Consider the following 25,288-nt stretch of genomic DNA (forward strand, 5'->3'; position numbering starts at 1 on the left):
GGGGGAGCTGGAAGTTTTTTACAATTGTAATATTCTACCAAGGTTATTAGTATGTGATCAAAATAAGGCTGATGCAATTAAAAGGAGCCCATTTTTTAGATGCTGTATGTCATTCATATGAAGAATCTGGAAATTTGAGAACACATGTCTCTCTGATGGTATTAGTCAGAAGAGTGATGTGATCAAATTGGCCCATGTATTCGTTTCCTACTGCCACTATAACAAATTAGCACAAACTCAGTGGTTTAAAACACAAATCTATTATCTTACAGCTCTGGAGGCAGAGGTCTGAAATGGATCTCATAAAACTAAAATCAAGGTGTCCACAGAGATGCATTTCTTCTGAAGGTTGTAAGGGAGAAACCATTTCTTGTATTTTCTAATTTCTAGAGGCCACCTGCATTACCTGGCTTGTAGCTGTATCACTCCACCCTCTTTGTCACATCTTCTGATTCTCCTTCCTTGCTCTTTCCCTTAGCAGGACTGTTTTCATTACATTTTACCCACCCAGATAATCCAGGATAATGTCCTCACCTGAACATCCTTAATTTATATGCACCTGCAAAATTCCTTTTGCCATGTAAAATGCCATATTCACAAGTTCTAGAAGTTGGGACATGGACATCTATGGAGGCCATTATTCTGCCTACCATATTGACTTATATAATCTCTCTACAATCATTTAAAACTATTTAATCAATTCTATGTAGCAAGAAGTACATGAGCGGCTGGCTAAAAGGATGAACAAAATATGCATATTCTCTTCTCTCATAGCATATAGAAGCTGGTAGAAGAGGAAGGTATTAGTCAAATTATCATGCAAATATACAATTATTCTGTGTAATTATAGCAAGAAACTGATTATCAAGATCAAAAAACTGAATTTAAACTACAGAAAGCTAGAGCAGTTTATGAGAGGGAGATCAAATATAGCCTATAGTATCAAAGAAGGCTTTCCTAAGCAACTGAGAATAAAAACAAAAGTAAAATGAAAAGTGCCTAGTATTTCATTTGTATGGTCTATTAGATGGTGGAGAAAGCTTATTAGGTTTTCTTGAGAAGCACATTAACAGTTAAGAACATAGGAATAACCCAGATTTCACTGAATTAAATAAAATGGCAGGTGAAAAAATTCAGGTAAGATATGCTGACAACTCTTCCAAGAAGTGTGGCTAAGAGGAGGGAGAGGGGAAAAAAACTAGAAGAGAACGTGAATTTGAAGGAGAAACAAAAAGAAAATAAACATGCATGAGAAAGTAAAAATAGCAAGGTTTTTTGAGGTTAAAAATATAGTATTAGGAAGGAATAACTGATTAACAAAAGACCCCAAACCAGCTGGGAAGACATGGAACCCAGAGCCAAGATGGGGGAACAAACCTTAGAAGAATCACTCTGTTCACTGTATCAGAAGGGAAAGAGAAAGTATGATGTGAAGTTAAATTTTAGGTGTGCAGGTGAGAATTAGTTCCTTTGTCATAGAGTTCATTTCCTACAAAAGTGGGCGGCATGGTCCTATGTGCTTAGCAGCCAAAGTAGCATCATGGAGAAGACAGGACAGTTGGACTGATGAAAAATTAATGTTTTACCAAGGAGATGAGATGAAAAATGGTGGATAGTGGAGTAGAGGGTATTGCCAAGCAGTGGTTATGTCATATATAAATGAGATTTTAAAAAACCTGAAGAGAGGAGAGAGTTAAATAGAAGAGTCATATCACTAACTCCTTCCATTCACTCATTCATTTGACAGATATCTATCAAGACACACTATGTGCCAAGATCTACCTAGGCATTAAAGAGTCAAGGAAACAGCAATTTCAGAAAAGTTAAAGAAGTGAAGTAATATGACAGAAAGCTGGAAAGATAAAGTTATGGTCTGAAAATGAGATTTGAAATCAAGGTTACAGATATTATCAGTTAGGAATGGCTGATATAAGTATCAGAAACAAAAGTGGTTAAAGGAAAAGGTAATGAACTGGCTCAAGTAAATGAAAAGTCCAAGGGATGAGTTAGCTTAATGCCAGAAGACCCAGGGCTCAAATATCAGGACTTGGAATCCTCCATGTTTGGGTATAAAACATGTTTTTTTTGGTTTCACTCCCAGGTACAATAGGTGTCAAAGTGTTTCCTACAGAGCAAACGGCCACAGAAACCTTAGCCTCATATACTTTCAGTCACATCCAATAACAAACACCAAGGGTTTTTCCCAATCTTCAACAAATATTCTGTGAAAGAAAAAGATTGGGCCAGCTTAGGATAGGCTAAACTAGTTACCGTTGCTAGTTACTAGCAATACTTTGGCTTCCAAGGGGGTTCTCCAGAAAGAGAACCATCAAGACAAATGGCCTTGGATCTCTAACGGAGGAATGAATAAAATGAAATAGAGGACTGTAGCTAGAAGAATGCAAATGGGATGCTGGAGAAGTAAACTATGAACATCAGTAAAAAGACATAGTTTTTCTATTTCTAATGTTAGTATCTCCTCTTATATGGCCACAAGAATTGATGGCTAACATGGATGGAAGGTAGAAATCATTAGAACTGAGAAATTCAAAGAAGTGTTGGTTCACCATGTTAGATATTAATGTCACCTAGGACAATGGCACATCTTGGGAGAGAGTAGTAAACGTCTATGTGCAAAAGGCTTTTAAAATAAAAGTGAATGAGAAGGCTGATGGAGGGAAATAAGGAAGGTAGAGATGGCGAAGCTAAATGACTCAAGCCTACTATTATTTTTCTAAATAATGTTATATCCCACATATTGTCAAATACCATTTTAATTGATCTTTTACTATTATCCTTGAAAAAAATGATTATTTTGAATTTCTTAGTAACTGACTTGTCTAACATTTTTAATGTTTTAGGAAATTAAAATATAGTGAAAATACTCAAAGTACTTTCATATTTACAATTTACATAATATATATTTAATCCTTGGACTTTTAATACATTTTTGTCTCCTTCCACATTAAAAAAGAATAATTTCTTACTTTGTCATTCTGATTATATACACTCAACTTCAATAACATTTGTTTTTCATTTCCCAAGAATTTTCATGAAATTTCATTCATACTACTACAAGCAATGTGACACTATGTCATGTACATGCATACACATATATTAGAAGATTGATATTTGTAAAAAGATATTTTTAAAAAGATTTTTTTCAAGAATCTAAATAATGGGGGTGGGGGAGAGGGAACTGGATGAAGGCAGTCAAAGGGACAAGATTCTGATTATAAGATATATAAATACTAGAGATGTAATATACAACATAAACAACACTGCTGTGTGTTCTATATGAAATTTGTTAAAAGTAAATCCTAACAGTTCTCATAGTAAGAAAAAATTTTTTTCTATTTCTTTAACTTTGTATCTACATGAGAAGATGATTTTCACTAAACTTAACATGATAGTCACTTCATGATGTAAGTTGACTAATTATGCTGTACATCTTACAGTTACAGTGCTGTATGTCAATTATTATCTCAATAAAAATGGAAGAAAAGGGCTTCCCTGGTGGCGCAGTGGTTGAGAGTCCGCCTGCCAATGCAGGGGACATGGGTTTGTGCCCCAGTCCAGGAAGATCCCACATGCCGCGGAGCAGCTGGGCCCGTGAGCCACGGCCTCTGAGCCTGCGCGTCCGGAGCCTGTGCTCCGCAATGGGGAGAGGCCACAACAGTGAGAGGCCTGTGTACCACACACACACACACACACACACACACACACAAAAAAAAAAAAAAAAAAAAAAAAAAAAAAAAGGAAGAAAAAATCTAAATTATTATTATACATTTTAAATAATAATGCAAGAAAATATTTAGAGTTGGCTTTTGAGAAATAGAAATTATGGGATATGTAACTCAATTTCAGTTTTCATTAACACTAATATATGTCTAATCTGGAATAATTTATTCTTAGATTCCATGCTTTTAGCAGCAGATATTTGAAGGGAGCAGAACATGCCACCCCAAAATGCACCACTTTAGCAGGTGAATTATTTGGGGCTGAAGGCAGTCAAGACCAGTAGACTCAGGAAGAGCTTTTTACCTCCCTCTTAACTGCCTAAAAGAATTTGGATGGGGGCTGAATCCAGGAGAGAGCTATTACCAGAGATAACTGTATCTGAAAGACTCCTCTACATAGCCGGGCAAATATCTGATTACCAAACATCTGCTCTTCTCATCCTCCTGTGAATCACCCCTCTCCCCTTTGAAGCCCCAGACCCCTATCTCTACCCTTAGCTCAGGACAGCATGTAAGCCTCAACTGGCTGACTGCCTTTAAGTGTCATGTCCTTGTGGGGTTCCCATATGTACATAACTAAATTTGTTTCTTCTGTTAGTCTGTCTTATATCAATTTAATTATTAGACCAGCCAAAGAACCTAGCAGGGAAAAGTTTTCCATCACTGCACATTAATCATGTTAATTTTCTAAAAACTTATACTATTGATAGAGAAATATAAGTGCCCAACTCAATAGAACATGAAATGAATCAGCGAAAGAAAAATGTCTCCTTGCTTGTTCAAACAACTTAGATCATTCAAGTAGCTTACTACTACAGGTTGTGTGTCTTTTTTTGGCATTATGAAGGAAAATAAACTATATAGAAATTCAGACAGATACAAGAACATGAGACATCTTGAAGCCACCGAAAGTGAATCCCAGGCATTATGTTATCACAGTGATTTAATGAAGCTATCATTACCATATCAGAATTCCAATCAGATGCTGATATTTAGACCTCAGAAACGCATGTTTAACAACTGAAAAAACAAGAATGACTAAGTAAACAAATTTGAGATTGGCACAGAGCTGATATATATTCAAATTTTCATAATGCTTTAATAAATTAAAGAAAAAGGAAAAAAAAGTTAGGCTCTAAGTAAATGAAACTCCTTTTTGGATGTTATTGCTTGTTACTGAGTAAATTATTACTTATGTCTCTACAAAGGCAAGGTATTAAGAGCCATAAGCATCCAATACTTTAAAATTTACTTCTACAATGTTCGATAATTTTTCAAAAGGCATATAAAGATAGAGGAAATTTCAATTATTAAAATAAAAAGAAATGCACGTTTACCTTCTTACCTTCTGAATAGTTACAACTGAATGGAGTACTTTTCCCCCTCCCATTCCCCCTGTCATTCTCACTTTCTCCTTCCCTCTTCCTGACTTCCTAAGTGTGGCAGAAAAACAACCTGAGAAAAATGTCTTTTCATTATTCTATAGCCACACGTTTTCATTTCTCAAACTCACTATATTTGACAAGAATTAATTTAAATTACACTAATGAATCTGCACTTGTATGAGGAATTATTTTTTGGTTGACAAATACAATATGTTCCTTAGATAAAATAGTATACATAACAGCACGGTTCTGAGGGAAAACAATAAAGCCTTTCTTTCTAAGTATAAGGGAAACTTAGTCATGAGAAATAGCTGAATTGATTTCCAAAGAATGATCAAATTCTTCCACTTCTTCAAATAAACTTCCAATGCAGCAGAACATACAGTAAAGAGCTCCCTTGAGACACTATTGTACTATTGTGCTGTAAGATTATAATCTGCATTAAAGATAGACAAGTTCTTTTTAATATTTCTTAGATAATATCAAAACTGATAGCCACAATTTGTGATATTAATTTCATCTACAAATGCATTCCAGATACTCCTGTGAATAGGGAAATCTGTGTGAATTATACTCTAGTCTAGCCTACAAAAAGAAATGACAGTCCAGTCTCTTGGCTTCTTGGCAGTAGCTGTCTCTTCAGCCTTTTACTTAATTTCCAGGACTTGAATTTACCACCATGTCCTCTGAAGAAGGGAAGCTCTTCGTGGGAGGCCTCAACTTCAACAATGATGAGCAGGCTCTGGAAGACCACTTCAGCAGCTTCGGACCTATTTCTGAGGTGGTTGCTGTCAAGGACTGGGAGACTCAGCGATCCTGGGGTTTTGGCTTCATCACCTTCACCAATCCTGAACATGTCTCAGATGCCATGAGAGCCATGAATGGAGAGTCTCTGGACGGTCATCAGATCCATGTAGACCACGTGGGCAAGTTGGCCCAGGGAACAAGAGGGGGTGCCTTTGGGGCCTATGGGCATGGTCGCAGCTACTCTAGAGGTGGTGGGGACCAGGGTTATGGAAGTGGCAGGTATGACAGCCAACCTGGAGGATATGGATATGGAAGGTCCAGAGACTATGGCTGCAGAAGGCAGGGTGGTTATGACCACTACTCAGGAGGAAATTACAGGGATAATTATAACAACTGAGATGAGGCATGCACACCTAACGCAGATACACAAGGAATAAAACTTCTTCTGATCCAGGACCATCCCTCCAAATGGCTGTATTTATAAAGATTTTTGGAGCTACCCTGAAACATCTGTTTTAGTTACATCAACTTCTTTTTTTGAGTAGAGCTCCCAAGGTACCATGTTAAAGACCTTTCAGAAAGTTCCATGTGGTTTTTTTTTTTTTAATTTTTCTCCCATTTAAAGACAAATTCTGAGACATCTGTGGAGTCTGGACATTTTTTCCTTTTTTACCAGTTTTTTAGTTGGGGCTCTCAGGAATGTTGATTCTGGCAAAAAATGTTTGGCCAGACTGATTTTTTAAAATAATGTGCATCTAGGAACATTTTAAACACCTGTACACAATGTTTAATCATGATTAGGAAGCAATTTCTGACTATAAGAAATGAAGAACATGATTACTTAGAGGTGTTTTTTACTCCAGATCTCTGCCTTGATTATATATGTTTCTTAAAAATATTTGTGTCATTTTTTTTAATACTGGAAGAAAAAAATATTCTGTTGTGTTTCATGTAGCATTTAGGATGTCTTTCACCGAGTTGATTAAAAAAATGAAATCTGAAAACAAACAAAAAAAACAAAAAAAAGAAGAAATGACAGACGGAAGGTCATTAATGCTAAAAAATATGGAGAGGCATTGAGGTTTTTGGTTTTGGTTTTGGTTTTTAACAGAGCATCTATGAATGCATTCATGTTAATTGTCCAACCTCCAGTTTTGAACTTTTTAGGGGAAGGGTGGAGGAAGATTTTGGCAATAAAGGAGCAAGAGCAAAGGAGGAAATCTAAGTCTCAACCCCATGATCTGCCTCAGTTCCAAGTATAGAGATTTTGTTCTTAGTTAGAAACATTTTTCCTCCAAGAGTTAAACATGGTAAAGAAGGTCCACTGGGTAAGAGAAAATGCTTTGGGGCTACAAATGTATTCATTCATTTAACAGCACTTAAGTACCTACTATATGCTGCTCCAGATAAAGCTAGGAAACAATATCTGCTCTCAAGTAGCTCACTGTCTAAAAAAGGGGTGGGGAGGGCCAGATATGTACCATGAGGTATGATATAGTCAAATTTCAATATTATGTATATGCATTGCTTACTAAGGAAGAAAAGGAATTAGCAAAACTGAGGAAGGAAAAAGGTATTCAACTTAGAACAGTACCAATACAGAGGACTAAAAATGGTCTTGAATCAAAACACTGAACAGCAAATACCTTGATATATCTGGAATACAGAACTGCGAGTAAATGCAAAACAATCTGACTGAAAAGTAGGTAGGGCTTTTAACACTGTTAAAAAGTTAAGAAATATTATAAACATAAAAATAAGATGCCATTGAAGGATTTTCATATAGTAATAATGCCTATTTTTAAAAAACACCTAATTCTAGAAAATAAAGCTCAAAGCAAATAAAAATCACATATCATTCTAAAGAAAATCAACATTAACTTATATTGCATTTCTATCATAAATACAAAATAAGAACTCCTTTTTTGTAATATGACCACAATACCAATAGCAAACTGAAAAAAAAAAAAAAAGAATTCCTTAATGACTCAAATACCCAGTTGGTGCTAGAATTCTGAAATAGGATAATGATATGACCATAATCGCTCTGGCAGTGGTAGAGAGGGGAAAACTGAGGGGGTTGGGGACAAAACAGTAATATGACTAACTAGAAGCCTAGTGCAAAATCCCAGACAAGCAGGTATGCCCAAAAGATGCTTGGCTTCTAGTGTGGAAAGCTTCCAGGTGGGAGTTTACCTTTATTCTACTCCATCCATTCACAGTAATAGTTCTACCTATATTGAAGACGATTAATTTTAGCAAAATTCTAGTCAAAAAAATGATTAGGCTTTCTAGAAGGGGAACCCATAAAATTCAAATATTAGAAAACAAGAATTCTTAACTCTTGGATCCCCTATATTAAAGTTTGCAAAGTTACAGTAATTAACTCTTATATATAATTAGGAGTCCTTTTATATAGGAGTATAATAGCTTTTAGGCCATGAAGCAATGATTAAGTCATTAAAGGGCAATTTCTGACCATTTCAGCTTGGAAGGCAGTTTTTCTAAGAATTACAAAGCAGTGACAGAAACAAGGAGAAGTAAGGGATTCAAGTTCAAAAACTACAGATGCGTAATATTCTTGGTACTGCCCTGTCCAAACTTGGCTGTCTACATTCCCAACTAACCCTGAAACATCTTTTTCAATAGCATTGGACCTCCTGAAGAATAAAATGAGATCTCCTTTTGTGATGAAGTCTAACGTAAACCTGGAAATTTGGGAAAGGATACTTCCCACACTCATACCCCCCAGAATTATATGGGCAGAAGGCGGAGGGACCTCTTTTTTAAAATCAAATGCTCTTATAGAACATTTAGTACTTCTCGAATTTGTAATCTCCATCCAACTCCCCACTCAGTGAATAAACCAGCCACATCATAAGGCAGCTTTTAGCCCGATTCCATCACCAAATTTGCTAGTCTTTTTATTTATTTATTTATTTTTGGCTGCATTGGGTCTTCGTTGCTGCGCTCAGGGTTTCTCTAGTTGCGGCGAACAGGGGCTACTCTTTGTTGAGGTGCACAGGGTTCTCATTTCAGTGGCTTCTCTGTTGAGGAACGTGGGCTCTAGGCATGCGGGCTTCAGTAGTTGTGGCACTCGGGCTCAGCAGTTGTGGCTCTCAGGCTCTAGAGCGCAGGCTCAGTAGCTGTGGCACACAGGCTTAGCTGCTCCAGGGCATGTGGGATCTTCCCAGACCAGGGATCAAACCCGTGTCCCCTGCACTGGCAGGCAGATTCCCAACCACTGCACCACCAGAGAAGTCCCTTACTAGTCTTATATATATACATAAAGGAGTTGATTAAATTCTTAATATCCCCATTTTGAAGGATAAAAATTGAAGGAGGTAAGAATATTTAATGAACCCCTTTATGTACCACACACTGTACAGGACATTTTACCTGTTTTATTTCACTTAATGAGCAGATGGCTGATGGTTTAGCCACTGGAATAATAACAGTAAAAATGTGGTAGAGAATTAAGGCTGAAAGTATCACATATCAAGAAGTGTAAAAAGCTGCATGTTCTTCACTCACCTCTTAATTCAATTTAAGTTGTGGCACCTAATATGCATATAATGACTTTGTTTTGGTCAATGTAAACACTAATTTGTCTGAGAGATTTAGTACTGATCCATGTAGAACTATGGTCACTATTGGAATTTGAGTGTCAGTTATTTTTTAAATGTGTAACATTATTGACCATATACATTATAACTTATGAAATATACAGTATTAGAAAAAGATACCTTTGAGGAGAAACCATTTGCCATTTTAAAGTTACATTAATATAGGGAAAGTAACTATCAACTTAGTCACTTGAGACATTTTTTAAACAACTTCTGGATCTCACTTTGAATTTTTATCCTCAAAGCTTTCTGTATAGTGTGGGTATTGGCTGGAGGTCTGCAGGGGCTGGTTGCAGAGAACTAGGAAAACATTTCACCTTCTCCCTCACTGCGACGCTCAGTGTGCACCCACACTCCCTGTAGTTTGCACCTCTAGATTTATAAGAGGAACAAACCAGGAAAAAAGGAAACATGTAAAACGAAAGTAAATAGGATGCTGGAATGTGAGTAAGCCTTCAGAATAATTTGCTCCAAAATCAAAGAAGGTAATTTAAGCTAGCAAAAGATCAAGGGCACAAGCTCTTAGCCATAGATTCTGGCACTGCACAGAACCTCATCAGCGTTACGGGTTCAGACAGAGGCCCCTCTAGAGAGGCAAGTGAGGAAACCAAACTCCAGAAGCCCATCAGGAAGCTGACACTATTTCTTTGGGGAATAAGTTCTTTTCAGAATGGTATATATGCTTCCTGAGAACTATTGTTGTTGTTTTTTCCCTACGGTATAGGATTAAACATCCTGATGAACAAAGGACATTTCTGAACGCTTTTCCACATGGTTTGAACCATGGCCAATGCCTCTTTTTTTTTTTTTTTTTTTTTTTTTTGTGATATGCGGGCCTCTCACTGTTGCGGCCTCTCCCGTTGCGGAGCACAGGCTCCGGACGCGCAGGCTCAGCGGCCATGGCTCACGGGCCCAGCCGCTCCGCGGCACGTGGGATCCTCCCGGACCGGGGCACGAACCCGTGTCCCCTGCATCGGCAGGCGGACTCTCAACCACTGTGCCACCAGGGAAGCCCCGCCAATGCCTCTTAAAATAAAAGACCTTGTTAATTTAAATTCTGGTGTCCTATGTTTGATTTGATTTTATTATTTTTAGTTTCATAAGCCAATAGTTTCTCAAGCCAGGTTGATGCAAACGGTAATCACAGAAGTTCAACTGATTAACTTTCATTTATTTATGTGGAAAAAAATTGAAAATGCTGATTCGTGGTACTGCTAGACAAACAGGATTTGTAACTATTTTACGAATACTAAAACACATACATTTACTGAGTGCTTTTCATGTCCTAGACACTGAGAAGCTCTTTACATGTATTAACTCGTTTAATCTTCATTTTTACCCTACAAGCTATGTGCTACTACTCGTTTTTTATACAAAAGAAAACTAAGTCACAGACAGTTTAAGAGACGTACTCAATGTAACTCAGGGGATGACAAAAAAGGATTCATATCCCTCCAGTTTGGCTTTATAGTTCTATGCTCTCATCTGCTATGTCACACCATGTTTACTGAGTTTTCCTTCTGTTGGCTGGTGTTAGCCTAAGTTTTTCCAGATTATCACCTGTTAGAGGGCAAACAATTTAAAACAAAAATAGAGTCCATGGACTGAATTAAGGATTAAGGAAAACAGTGATGTAACTTTAAGAAGCGATTTTTTTTAAGTATGTTCTGGCATAAATCAGTGATTCTCCAGAAATAGGATTATCTAGGCCTGGCATAAATCAGTGATTCTCCAGAAATAGGATTATCTAGGCCAGCCTCCCAAAATGCCAACTGAATTTCAGAACCATTTTCTTAATGTCTGCAAGGCAAGTAGCAAATAGAAGATATTATTAGATACTGCCAATTAATGAACAGTTAAAATGTATTCATTTTTATGTAAATAATTCAACAAAAATTGGCAATTCACAAAGTTGTGAACTACATGAATACAAACTATGAATCTTTGATTAAGATTCACAGAACTGTTTTTAATGAGTCAATTTTGGAAGTGCTTTCTGTAGAAGAGTAACTCTAGGAGAAAATAGTTGTGTATAAAATAGAGCAAATACTCATTATGAGGCACAAGTTGGAGAAAAGTAGGTCATGTTCTCATACTTAGCAATCTAAAAGAAACAGTATAGAAATCTAAAAAATTGTTTATGTATATATAATAATTTATAAACTAATTTCTTATGGTTATTTCACAGAGGAGCACTTTCTTGGAGTCAAAGAGCCCTCAGTTCCCTACCTTTTTTATTTAAGAATCCCAAGATCCATTCCTCTCATAGGTAAATTGTTAAGTGTATATTATTTGCATTTGATGTATATATGTTACAAACATGTGTCTTCTGTTTTAGTATTTGGTGATCTGGTAGTTTTGCTTTATTTACTTGCCACATATTTTAGAACTGTCAATTAGATGGCATCCAGATGAAAACAGGAGATATGACATTGAGGGGTCTGGGAAAGTCACTCCTTAAGTGATATTTTGGCACAAAAAAGAAAAAGTAGAGGGATTCCTGATAAACCTCTGAATATTTGAAGAAAAAATATGTTCTGAGTTGCTCCTGCTACAAAATGTTAAACTGAGCTTCCAAAGTAAGATTCTAGATAAGGATTTATTATGGGGACCACAAATCAGTGTAATGACTCTTACACCCCTCAGTCACACTGATGAAGGTTTAAAGTACAGTCATTTTGAAGAATGGAGGGATGGGAAGCCCTATCTCCCAACTCCAAATCAATAAAGAAGAGCTGTAGGAAGGGAAGGAGATCCACTGAATGAGTGCTTATCAGCTTTGCATGTTCCAGGTTAAGATCAAACACCTGGCTACCTTTTTTTTTTTTTTTTTTTTTCTTCCGATGAAAGGCACCATGGAGAGGTCATTCCCACTCGTCAGCTGGTACTCAGTTTTCAAGAAAATGAATTTATCAGGATTTTCCACAGAGCAGATGAAGGCCACATAAATGAAAGAGCACATATGGGATCATTTAAGTTCCTCTCATGAAGACCACTGGAAGAGGTATAAAGACCTCAGCAGAAAAAAGAGTAAGTGACAGGTCAGAATGGAAATACATCAAGAGAACTGCTAAGTAAGCCAATCTGAAAAAGGCTATATATTGTATAATTCCAACAATATGACATTCTAGAACAGAAAACAGTAGGGAGACAGTAACAAGATTAGTGGTTTCCAGGGATTAGTCGATAGGGAGGGATGAACAGAGCACAGAAGATTTTTAGGGCAATGAAACTACTCTGCACAATACTCTAATTGCCAATATATGATTATACATTTGTCAAACACATAAAAGGTACAACTGAGTGAATCCTAATATAAACCATGGGATATAGTTAATACATCAACATTCATTTGTCAATTTTAACAAATGTACTATACCAGTGCAAGATGTTCACAGGGAAAACTGCAGGGGGTGGGGAGGGGGGATATACGGAAGTCACTTTACATTCTACTCAATTTTTCTACGAGCATAAACTGCTCAAAAAATAAAGTTTCTCAAAATAAAAATAAAGGTATCTCAAAAAGAAAGCAGGCAGAAATTGCTTTAAAAGATAGCATCAACCATGAAAGAGGGGGAGAGGTAAGAGAATGGGGGAAGGAAAAGGAAATGAATCGTATTTGAAGGTGTGAGACTGGGTGAAATTATTTGAAACATGGTTGGTATGCAGCCACAGATGAATGCTTTCAGAGACATTACTGTCCACCTTGCCAACTGCAGAGAATTCTGAGACTAGTGGTTAGGAAGCTTCCATGAGTGTCACTATTGATCCTTAGTCAAGTCACAATTTGTCCTTAATTTGTCCTACTTTCTATATACCTCTAGCTGCAAATATTTATAAGGGTCTCCCATTACCCTAACGTTCATTTTCCAAATACCTGAATTTATATGATAGGACAGAAAAACATAACTATCCAAAAATATTCATAAGTGAATTGACAACCTGTAAAACCCATTATCACTGAAATCTCCCCATTTAATACTAGTTTTCCATATTTGTTGCTCAACCTCTTTAATGTTCAATCCCTACTGACTGTAGACTGGAACGCTAAAAATACTACGCAAATAATACTAAATCATTTACAAAGTAAAATTTTAAAAGTAGCAAATTATTTACAAAGTGATGTTGGAAAATACAATTGGAAAGCCATAGACAAATGGTGATATACCAGAGTTTAACAAATTAAAAACTGAAGAATCCAAGTTTCAGAAAAGATTAACTTGAGTATCAAAGCATTAATAAAAGATCTTTGGGAAAATGGGTAGTGCCTGGTATCAGATGTTTTTAAAAAGAAATCTTTGTACTGACTGGCTGTAGGATTCAAACAAAGTAAAAGGATCAGGTCATACCATCCTGTCATTTGGTTTGGAAAATCATAATACCCTAAACTACTGTAAATAAGAGAAAAATACCTCCATAAGTTTCTTTCATTTTTTAAGATACTGTCCTACTATGTCCACCCCCCAACTACCTACTACGACATTTTGATCCTTTTAATTTATGTATAGTGGGCTTTTTCTGATACAATTATGTGGTTTTTTGAATTTTTATTTTATTTATTTTTTAGATAGCAGGTTATTAGTTATCTATTTTATACATATTAGTATATATATGTCAATCCCAATAATTATGTTTTGATAAGATTCCCATAATTGCCCCCATACTTGTGAACACTTGCCCTATTCATAAATCTATAGGAAATATGACAAAAGAATATACCGAGCATCTTCCACTGGTTTCACCCCACCTTTAAGTCTAGAGTATGATTATATTTAATTAAAACAATTAGCATTTTTGTAACTACAATGTAGTATTTTAACATAATTTTACAGTGGTTGGCCCTCATTTCTATTTCCAATGTTGCGTCTGTCACTATTGTTGGCACTGAAAGACACAGGAGAAGTGGAATATAGCATCCATACCTGAGAGAGCTGCATTCAGGTTAAAGTTCTTTCATAATTGTAAATCAAAAGAGGTATTCATAGTTAATAATCATTTAATTATTTAACTTAATTATTCACAATTTAATTAGTGAAAGGGGTGAGGGCTGCAGCAGAAAATGTTTAAAGGACAAAATCAAAGAGGCAGAACTTAATCCTACCTTTTAGAGATGTTTTAAATGGCCAGAAAAATATGGAAACAATCTAAGTGTCCATCAACAGATGAAGAGATAAGATGTGGTGTATATACAGAATGGAATATTATTCAGCCATGAGAAAGAAGCAACTCTTACACTTTGCAACAACACGGACCCTGAGGCATTATGTTAAGTGAACCAAGTCAGAAGCAGAAAGGCAAATACTACATGGCATCACATATTTGAAATCTAAATAAAAAATCAAACTCATGGAAGAGTAGAAAAGTGGTTGCTAGGGGTTGGGGGAAATAAGGAAATGTTGGTAAAAGGGCACAAACTTTCAGCTATAAGATAAATAAGATGTGAGGATCTTATATATAATATGGTGACTACAGTTGATAACACTATTGTGAGGCGATGGATGTGGTAAGTAACTAGACAGGGAGGAATCCTCTCAACGTATATCATAATGTGCACTCTAATATCTTTACAATTTTGTCAATTATATCACAATAAAATTGAAAAAAGGAGAAAAAGGAGACTTGTGGGCTCAATCATTTAAAAAGCAAAAAAAGCCATATTTGTAAAACATAGGTAATAGAGATACATAAAAAATTTAAAACCCAGAAAAGCATAGACAATGTCCCCAATAGACTTAATGGTAAAAAGACAAAAATGAACAGTGGCGGCTTTTTAAGAGCAATGGGGCCTAACAGGAATGGTATTTTATTAGGAAGCAAGGGATACAAAGTTACAGAGGACAAATATACAGTAAATTGACAGTTTATTACTTACTCGTTAATCATTCATTTAAAATGCTATGGCAAAAGTGTTTCAAATTAGCAACATGTAAGGATCTGTTCAAAGAAGTAAAATTAATGTTTGTCTGCCCTTCAAATAGTTAACTTAGTTCTGTGTTTTCCATAGTTTTAAGCACAGGATCTTTTTAACTTTTAAATTATATAATTTTATAGAGAAATTTCTTCTTTAAGAGATAAATACCTTGTACACCATTCTCAACTCTACTTAATCCCAGAATCTGAGTTTTATATTTTGCTCTGTCCTGAATGACAGAAGGCTTTTCTCTCCTTGTTCTCTAGTCTGTACAACTCCCAGCTGCCAGAAGATTATTCCGTTCTCATTCCTACTCCCTTGTCTTTCCACAGTCCAATACAAATGAAGGAAAGGAGAAGGAAAAAAAGGCAATGTTGGGCATGTCTTTGATGAGTATAAATTTTTATTGATTTTCTCCATTTCCTACAAGCACACACCTTTGAATAAAAGGAAAAACAACCAAAACACTCCTCTCTTAAGCTTTTATCCTTCTTGGCAGAATGTGGTTTAAAATGTACATACAATAACTTAACTGTCTTTATAGCTCCCTAGATATCTGCAGTTGTTATAACCATCTTTAAGTATCACTGCTCCAGCAAGATGCCCTATAAAGTGTTTCTAAAAGATTTTGTATTTTTAAGAGAGAATATTGTATAAAGCCTTTAACATCTGTTTTATTTAACTGAAAGGAGTTTCATAATAATCATGGTGTACAGTTATAAGTAGAGCTCACATATAAATTTTGTTCTCAAATAGTCAAGCCAATTTCAAGTAAATGCTTTATTTTATAATACCCTCTACTGGTTTGAAAAGATCCTTGGGCAATGTAAAATAATTTATGCCTAAAAGGAGACTTGTGATTATTCAATATATTCCATAGATGTTGCTGCACCATTCAGAACTCGGCACACACTGGGTATTCTGTAAGCATTGAGTGACTTAGTGTGAGCCTCTAATCCTGCAGCTGTCCCATCACAAGGATGAAAGCTTTAATAATTGCTCATTCAGAATTCTTCATTTTTCGCTGATGTATTTCATTTTACAGGGGTCTATTATCTAATGTTCTGAAAAACTAGTAAAATGTGGACCTGCATATTTGGAGAATAAAACTTTTCTATTTTGTCAACCTTTTATTGAAAAAACAAAGCTTTCTGGGTTGGGGTTTAATTTGGGGGCTCATTTGCTGACATTAACTTTAAGGGTACTTTTTTTTTTTTTTTTTTTGCAGTACGCGAGCCTCTCACTGTTGTGGCCTTTCCCATTGCGGAACACAGGTTCCGGACACGCAGGCTCAGCGGCCATGGCTCACGGGCCCAGCCGCTCCGCGGCATGCGGGATCTTCCCGGACCAGGGCACAAACCCGTGTCCCCTGCATCAGCAGGCGGACTCTCAACCACTGCGCCACCAGGGAAGCCCCAAGGGCACATATTTTTGATATAAGCATGTCCCTTTATTTTTCCCAGATTAACAGATCTTCCAAAGTCTCAACATTTTTTCAAACTGCCACTGGGAAAGTCATAAATTGCTTTATCCTATAATAAGAAATTTATTATTATAGGGTCTGTTCTTTTTGTTTAGATTGTGGCAAGACAAGATGTGGTTAGGTATATCTAGAATTGATACTTCCAAGGCTGTTTCCACAATCGAAGCAAAATTGAAGACCAAGGCAGTTTCTCATTATTGTTGAGCTAAGAAGATTATTCTGTAAAAAAACAACTGAGAAGTAAATAGATACTTATGGAATGGATAGATCATGTGACATTGAGGTTTTTGCTTAAGTTATCAAAAAATATTTCAAGTGTGGGATACAACCTAATTTTACACCTTGACATTAATTTTTAATGTTTCCAAATTAAAGTGAACACAAGCTGTTTTGCAAATGCTACTTTCATTGAAAAAAAAACTCTTGTTCATATATATAGATGCTGTACTGGTCCACTACTAGAGATGCTCTAAGAGAACTGTGCATCTAGGAGGAAATAACTATGGGTTGTTTTTTTTTCCTTAGTTCCCTTTGTAAAACAAAAGCAAACATTTGAGACAATTGGTAGTTAGATGTAGAACCGCAATCTTATATTCCACTGTTTACTCTTTGCCAGCTCCTGTTTATCATTTTAACTATAAGCAACATTGTCCGAATTATACTAAAGCATTTATATGAATTATGAGAAATGTAAAATTCAAGCCATTTTAAAGAAGGAGTTCTGGTTAAGTAACTTGTGTAAGATTACACAGCTATTAAGTAGCAAAAGCAACCTCAGTCAATCTTAACCACCAAACTGGAAGCTTCCCACATTGAATTCTTGGTACCCTTTAGGGAAAAATTCTTTGCCTATCATGGTATGGTTCACAGCTTTGTCATCATTAAAGGAATCTTCCAATAATTTTCGGAACAAGTGATCTAATATACACAATGATAGGTGTGCATGTCCTGCGTCGGTCCCTGAACAAAGTTTGTAAACACTGTGTTTAAGTACATATGTAGAACAGTCCACACAATTGCCTCTAACAAGAATATGGCTCTTTAGAGTAAAGAGAAACTCTATAAATCCTTCTGATATATTGTCCATCAAAATATTACTTATCTGACTCTCATATACACACACACCTTTACATATATTTACATAACCACATACACACATAATTTAGTCTTACAGAAGTTTGTTCCTTCCATAAACCCAACAGATATGAATCTAGCAAGAGAAAGCAGGAGGTGAGAATTTAGCAAAAAATATTTGAAAAGCACTACAGCAGGACAAAAAGGGCAGGGGGTAAACTAGCTGGTAGCTAATACTTGTGGGTAATTCAAATGTGCTAGGCAATATTCTAAGTGCCTTATATATATTAAGTCATTCAACGCTCACAGCAAGGCATTGAAGATGTATAAATATGGCACTTTAAAAACTCAACTTTAGGGAGGATAGCTAATATATTCAGAAATCACATGGCTAGGAAATGGTGAAGCCAAGATTCGCATGCAGTCAGTTTGACTCCAGAAACCACATTTTTCACCATTAATGGGCTAGTTTTGTTTAAATCAAGAGTGCAACATCCTCCCAACATGTAAGAATGTCAAATCTCTACTGTGTGTGACTGAAAGTCCTATCATGGTGATAATGATTTATGCTAGCAAGAATATTGTTTTGTGATTAATCAACATTTATTACAAGTCAATGACAATGTAATTTTAAAAACCAAATCCAACTCTGGATTCTTGAACTGTTACTAGAAGACAACCCAGTTTCAATCATGCATTAAATATATTATGAGAGACAATGTTTAAAATATTTACAGATGCTCCATACTCCTATACTTAATATCTGATTCTGAATCACCTATTTAAGTACTTAAGTCCCACCATTTCAGCCTGGTATTCTCATGCACAATATCAAAGATACCTAGGGACAAAATAGCAAACGGGAGAAATTTATTTCATGATGCATTTTACAGCCAATTTCAGGAACCAACATGGATGAACTACCATCTACACTTTATTACCCAAATCTTGCTTCAAATGCTCCCAATGATTCTAACATCACTATACATTAAACAGATGAAAATTCCTGTGAAACTTCGATGTGTTTCATATTCGTCACTAATAGCAGCTTTCATTGTTACTTACCTGGTTTCACATCAAGTCTGTCACATGGTTGATTAAATTAAGGGCATCATTTTTTACCCAATGCAAAAGGTGTTTTACTTTAAATCATGGTGATTGAAGAGAAATTTAATTAAAGGGGTTTGAAAAGTGGATGAATACTTGTGACATTTCTAAACCTTATAAAAACTCAAGTGCTTCTAAAGAAAATGGAGTGGTTATTTAACTCATTACTTTATACCAAAATGTACTGATTTCAGTAACAAGTGTTAACAATCATTTGTCTTATAAATCATTTAAGTTAACAAGTTTAATATCCTCTTTAATTATAGTTTAAATACAGCCTAGAGTTAAAATAATTAATGATTTAATTCATCATATAATCATGATTATATAATTATAATCATAATTAATGATTTAATTTGTTCATCTGATTCCTTTCAGATTGCCAATTTCATTATCATTTATTAAACAATTATATTCCTATCTATAAAAATTCTCACAGGGGGGATTTTTATTGGCAAATGAATTTCTATACATCTATAGTATCATGTAGATTATAAATGAATAAACAATTATTTCTATAATTCAGTAAATACCTATAAAGCTATTTAAGAAAAATTGTATGTCAAGTAGTTAATAATTTGACAAACACCATATAACTCAGAACTACTTGAGTTTACCAGAATTTGAACATTCAAATATATATACCAGAACATAAAATATTTAATAGATCAAGCACTGAAAGTTATAAAATCAGCACTATTAAAAATAACTGAATAATCAAAATAAGCTGGTTCAAATTCCTTAAGAATTGTGTGGGTTTTTTTTTTTAATTCAACAGAAGTTAGAATCTAGAAGATGTTGAAAAAAATGAGTTTTAAGAAAGACTGCCATAATCTACTAAAGAAAGGATTATTAATAATAATTCCTATGGCTTTTTCCAGATAAATGTTCTCTCACATTTTTGAACTATGATTTTATAATTCTAAACTAAGATAATTTACACAAATGATTTTAAAATATTATTTCTTATTCCTTCATTAAATAAGACTAATATTTTTATCAAATTAAGCTATTCTCACTTCTGTAAAACTGACCCACCCACAAAAAAAAAAAAATCAAACCTTAGCTTTCTTGGACTGCCTTTTTTTTTTTTGCGGTACGCAGCCCTCTCACTGTTGTGGCCTCTCCCGTTGTGGAGCACAGGCTTCGAACGCGCAGGCTCAGCGGCCATGGCTCACGGGCCTAGCCGCTCCTCACGTGGGATCTTCCCAGACCGGGGCATGAACCCATGTCCCCTGCATCAACAGGCAGACTCTCAACCCCTACACCACCAGGGAAGCCCTCTTGGACTGCTTTTTATCATGGAGATTAAAGATGAACGCGAAGGTTTTAATCTTCCAGTCCCAGCCCTACCAGTTGATGCAGAACCTTAATCTAAGATTCAGTTATAAAATGGGGGAGTAGGACTACATGGCCTGTGAATATACCGTCAACGCAAAATTACTTTCCAAGCTTGTTTTAAACACTTAATTTCAGAAGACAAGATGGGTACAGGAAAGAGCTAAGTTTTAAAATATGGAACTCTATAACAACATTTTCACTAAAATTATAATATTTACTGTTCTCCAAAACTTGGGTTGTTTTCTCAAAGCAGTAGTTTATTCTATGAAAAGATAATGATACTCTACATCCCAATATGGACACTTAGTTAAAAATATCAAAATATTCTTTCAACTTCAGATGGATTTGCACTGATCCTTTGCCTCCCACCCTTGGAATTTTTCTTTTTTTTTTTAATCTCTAATTTAACAGCTATGAAGCTGTGGAGGGAAAATGAACAAGGAGCTGCACGAAGTTATTTTGTCAGATCCTACTGATTACATATTTATGGAGAAATAAGCATCCTTGAAACTATGTTTAAAAAGGTAAAAGACTAGAGACAAGAAGATCAAAGAGCTAGGTACTTCTTCTTCTTTTAAAGAACAGAAAAATGCACCATGGATATTCATTTTATATATACTGTAGCTCAATTTGTGTGGTTGAACAAGTCATAGTGAGTTGGATGCCTTCTGTTTTGGCTGTTTTGGCTGAGGTTATTTTCCCTGGCATGCAGATACTTATTTGTATAATTTTACTAAAAGTTAAGAAAAAGGCCAAAGCCAAGCCAAGCCTTTTTGTCTATGAGATTATCAAAACCTATCTGCACATTTTTAAAGCCTTCCTAAATCTGTATCACTCCTCTGAAATTTAGTATTTGTCTTTAATTTCATAATACATTGGTTTATTTTCCTCAGACCACTGGAAGCTACAAAGTCAAAGAAAGCAAAAGTGATATTACTTCTTGGATAGTCATCATTCAAGTACCATTTAAACACCTTCCCAGTGTTTAAAGCCAAAGCAGTGGTTCTGAGATTTCAAATGTTTACATATTATCCACAGCCACATGTGCCTTTGATGTTGGATTATTTGAAAAAAATTAACTGGCATTTGGATTTACACATCTGTGCAATCTGACCTTCAAGTATTAGCTCTGCCTTCAACAACTGGACTCCATTTTGAACTCTACCAGAATCTTTTTTATTTTTCCCCTAAAACTATTTTATATAAATGGCCCATAGAGTCCCTGATTTGTGCCCCTATTTTCATAGCTACATGTTTAGTTGTATCTTTAGGAAGCTGTTTTATTGTGTTTACTATCAAAGGAGTCAGAAAAGACTGATTAGGGAAGCTGAAGCTTCCTTCCTCACATCTGGGACCAGCAGCCAGAATCAAGGAATCAGATAAGTTTACGCTTTTAGTCACTACTTTCTTCTAGCCCAGGCTCAGAAATCTGTTGATTTCTATTGCCTCATCACAGTCATTCTGGTAATTCAACTGAACAGATGAATGAGCACCTAACTGAGCCCAATATTGAACTAGGAGTTATGACATTTGTGTAAAACTCCAAAGTATTAACAACATATTATTTGCTTACATTGTGGCAGGCACTGTGTTAATAAGATTTGTTTCTCACTACAAGATTTGAGATAAGTACTAATATTATGCTCAGGTACTGATATAGAAACCAAAGCTTTGGACAGATTAAGCACATTGGCCAAGATCCCACAGCTGAGCCAGAGACAAAGCAATTATGGAATAACTGTTTCTTTAAAGAACTTAGGCTCCTTAGTGAGAATAAAAAGCTTTCTCCCACTGTCTTTCAATCTTCTCTGGGCTAGTTCTTTCCCTGCTCCTGGATAAAACCTTAGGAAGTATCCACAGCTTTCCAGTTCCCTTTAATCAAAAGAATAATTTCATTTCACTAGTTAAAATGTCCACTTCATATAATTATCAAAATCTCAAACTTCATAGAAAGGTGAAACGTCCGCTTTTCCCAGCTTGAGCCTATTTCAGACTAAGAAGCCTGTAGTGGTGACCGGGTTAGTGCTTTCTTCTCCTCGTCCTTCCCCCTTCACTAAACTGTGACTCCTTAGGGGTCACATGGGGGAAGGGGAAGGTACCACTGTCATGTTCAGGCCGAGTCCTCTGGGTGACAGAGGACAAATCCTGACTGGGGAGAAGGAACACATTTGTCCATTTCTCAAAGGACATCCAACTGAACACTGAACTTGCCCTGACATGAAATATTCCTCTCTGCTGGTGGCTTCCACTCACTTCCCGAGGTCCACCTTTGATCCTCTTGGTTAGAAAAACTTTAAAAATGGCTTCAGGCCAACTTCTTCCCAAGAATCAACAGTCAAATTTATACATCCTTCCCCCACTACATATGTCATTGCAGTTCACTCCTAATGCAGCTTCCTAACTCTCTGTGCTCAGGCAAGTGCATCTCATCTTTTCAGGCACATTTGTTAATCTCCAAAACTCCAAGAAACTTTACCAAGCCCTATGAATGGATACTTTGAACCTTCTCCAACTTGATTTCAGGTGAGGGGGAAACATTCTCCTTCTTCAAAAAGGCTCTCGTTTCATTCCTCCATAGGAAATGGGTAAAGCACTGTTAATTTGACCCAAACAAGCCTCTCCACAGATCTCAACATCCTCATTAAACCTCTAGCTACCCCTAATATATCTTCCTAGTAACTGATAAACTCAATTGAAAACTACATTTTCACTATCTTGTTTCCAAGTCTTATGTGAGTGTAGATCTGCTTTGAAATGTACCCAACACATGGGCACAATTCTTGTATTCCTTAGTTGAAATTCTCCAACGTTTAACACATTATGATATCTTAGAGGTTAAAGAGAAAAGCGAGAATTTTCCCAATGGTAACCTTGGAAATACATGATGAGGAGGTTTACAGAATCCGATCTGCATAGACTATCCATCCAACCTAAGCAATTTCAAATAACACCTCATCTAGGGCTGAGATCTCAACTCGAATTATTAATATACACCAGAAAATGGGGTAGCAAACCCCCAATCCTTCAAAATACCATGGATATATGTATATTCATTACCTAATCAGACATCAAATTTTATATTACACTCACCTTCAAGTATATTTACATGTATATATTATAGCAACCATATAAATAAAAGATTAATTTATATAATCTATATATTAATTTCTATAATTATTATTTTATTTAATGATAAAATATCTTAAGTACTCGAAATAAAAATTCATCACAGATAATGATTCAAGGTAAATTCTAGTGAAATCAGGGAAAACAGAGTACATCTTAAGGCAAAGAAGGGACTCAGGTGAAGCTAATTTTTAGAGGAACTCATCCAGGCAGCCTGAGATACAAGTGAACCAAATTAGAAATTAAAGGTTTAATCAGCGTATAAGCTATTTTCATGTAACCCAGGAAGACTCTGAAAGTATTCATTCTTAAACATCTAGGCCCACACACAGTGAATTTAACACGTATGTGCCACACTCATGTTTAGACATAATATTTCAACTAAGCAACATTTCAAATACAACTCAAAGGTAAATTATTCACCACTCTACCCAGTTTAAACCTATGTTTTACTACTTTTTTGCTTAAGAAAAAAAAATTATGACTAAAGAAAAATCTTTGGCAGAAAAATCAAATACTCAACAGTTTATAAAGTTAGTTAGATAACTTACCCAGCCTTTGGTCTAGGAGTATTCAAGGGTCTCCTGATGGGGAGGGAAGAGGAAAAGATCTAGATCAGAATCACCTGGAAACACCCTGTCCGCCCTCAAGCCGTTAGGGGTGGGGAAGCCAAATATGCATGTACAGTCTGAAAAAGTTATATAGCATATTCCCGCTAATCAAACCACTGACACTCTTCTAAGGGTGAGGAAACTGCTCCCAGACTGTTAAGTTACTTGTCGTAGACCACACAATTAGTAAGCAAAACTCCAACAAAAATCTTCAGACTCCTTTTACTCTATCATACATGAAACTGAAGTTGTATCAAAGTAGCTCAGAAAACTAATGCCAAACCTGTAAACTACTTCAGAAAAGTTTCCTTATCCCCGTTTCCCTGCCCCCCGAATTCTCCTCTTCCAAATAGGTTACATTCACAAAACTGTTGATAAGTATCTCTCAGTAAAATATGCACAGTGCCAGGGTTTTAACACAATTGGCAAAGTTAACGTTAACTTTATTTTCATATAATGTCAACATTAACCCTAGATGTACGCAAGAGACAATGGGAACTTATTTTTAAAATTTTCAAAAGACTTACCCTACCATTTTGTTAACCAGTCCTAGTTTGAGCTGAACAGGATTATTCCATTAAACTAGGTCTGCTTGTCTGATGAGACCCATCTATATTTTACCCTCAGTATGGTCTTTGTTTTTTCACTGAGTCTAACTTCAGGTCATATTTGTTCAAGGGAATAAAAGATGACAGCTTGGAATGAAGAAACTAGACCATACTAGTTTAAAGTATTTACTGTTTCCATTGGATCAAATCTCCTCTACTCTCCCCACGGCCTAGTCCACCCCTCCCCCGCCCCGCCCCAAAAAGATAATAAATGATATGGAGAACTATTTTGGAACTTTCAGTTCTTGGGATGTTGTCTAAACAGGCAAAATTTAGAAGCAACAGTGTTGACCGTGAGCTCTTGCCCAAAAAAGCACAGAGCCGAGGCCTTGCGAGGCGTCCTCTCCATGGGCTGTGCGGGGCGGGCACAGGGGGCTGCCCGAGGTGCCCTGGAAGACAGGACAGACAGGAGCGCCCGAGATACTCACTCAGCCTGCGGGCGCAGCGCTGGGGAAGAGGGAGGCCGACACTGACCCGGTCGTGGAGCGGAGCCCGGAGCAGGGAGCAGGGAGCAGGGCGCAGGGAGCAG

General features: G+C 36.2%; 1 pseudogene; it reads left to right on the top strand.

The window, feature by feature from the left end:
- Positions 1-5,782: 5,782 nt before the first annotated feature.
- On the top strand, positions 5,783-6,423 carry LOC131762465 (RNA-binding protein 3 pseudogene; annotated as a pseudogene).
- Positions 6,424-25,288: the final 18,865 nt, after the last annotated feature.

Source organism: Kogia breviceps, chromosome 9 (genome assembly GCF_026419965.1).
Source record: "Kogia breviceps isolate mKogBre1 chromosome 9, mKogBre1 haplotype 1, whole genome shotgun sequence".
Taxonomy (NCBI): domain Eukaryota; kingdom Metazoa; phylum Chordata; class Mammalia; order Artiodactyla; family Physeteridae; genus Kogia; species Kogia breviceps.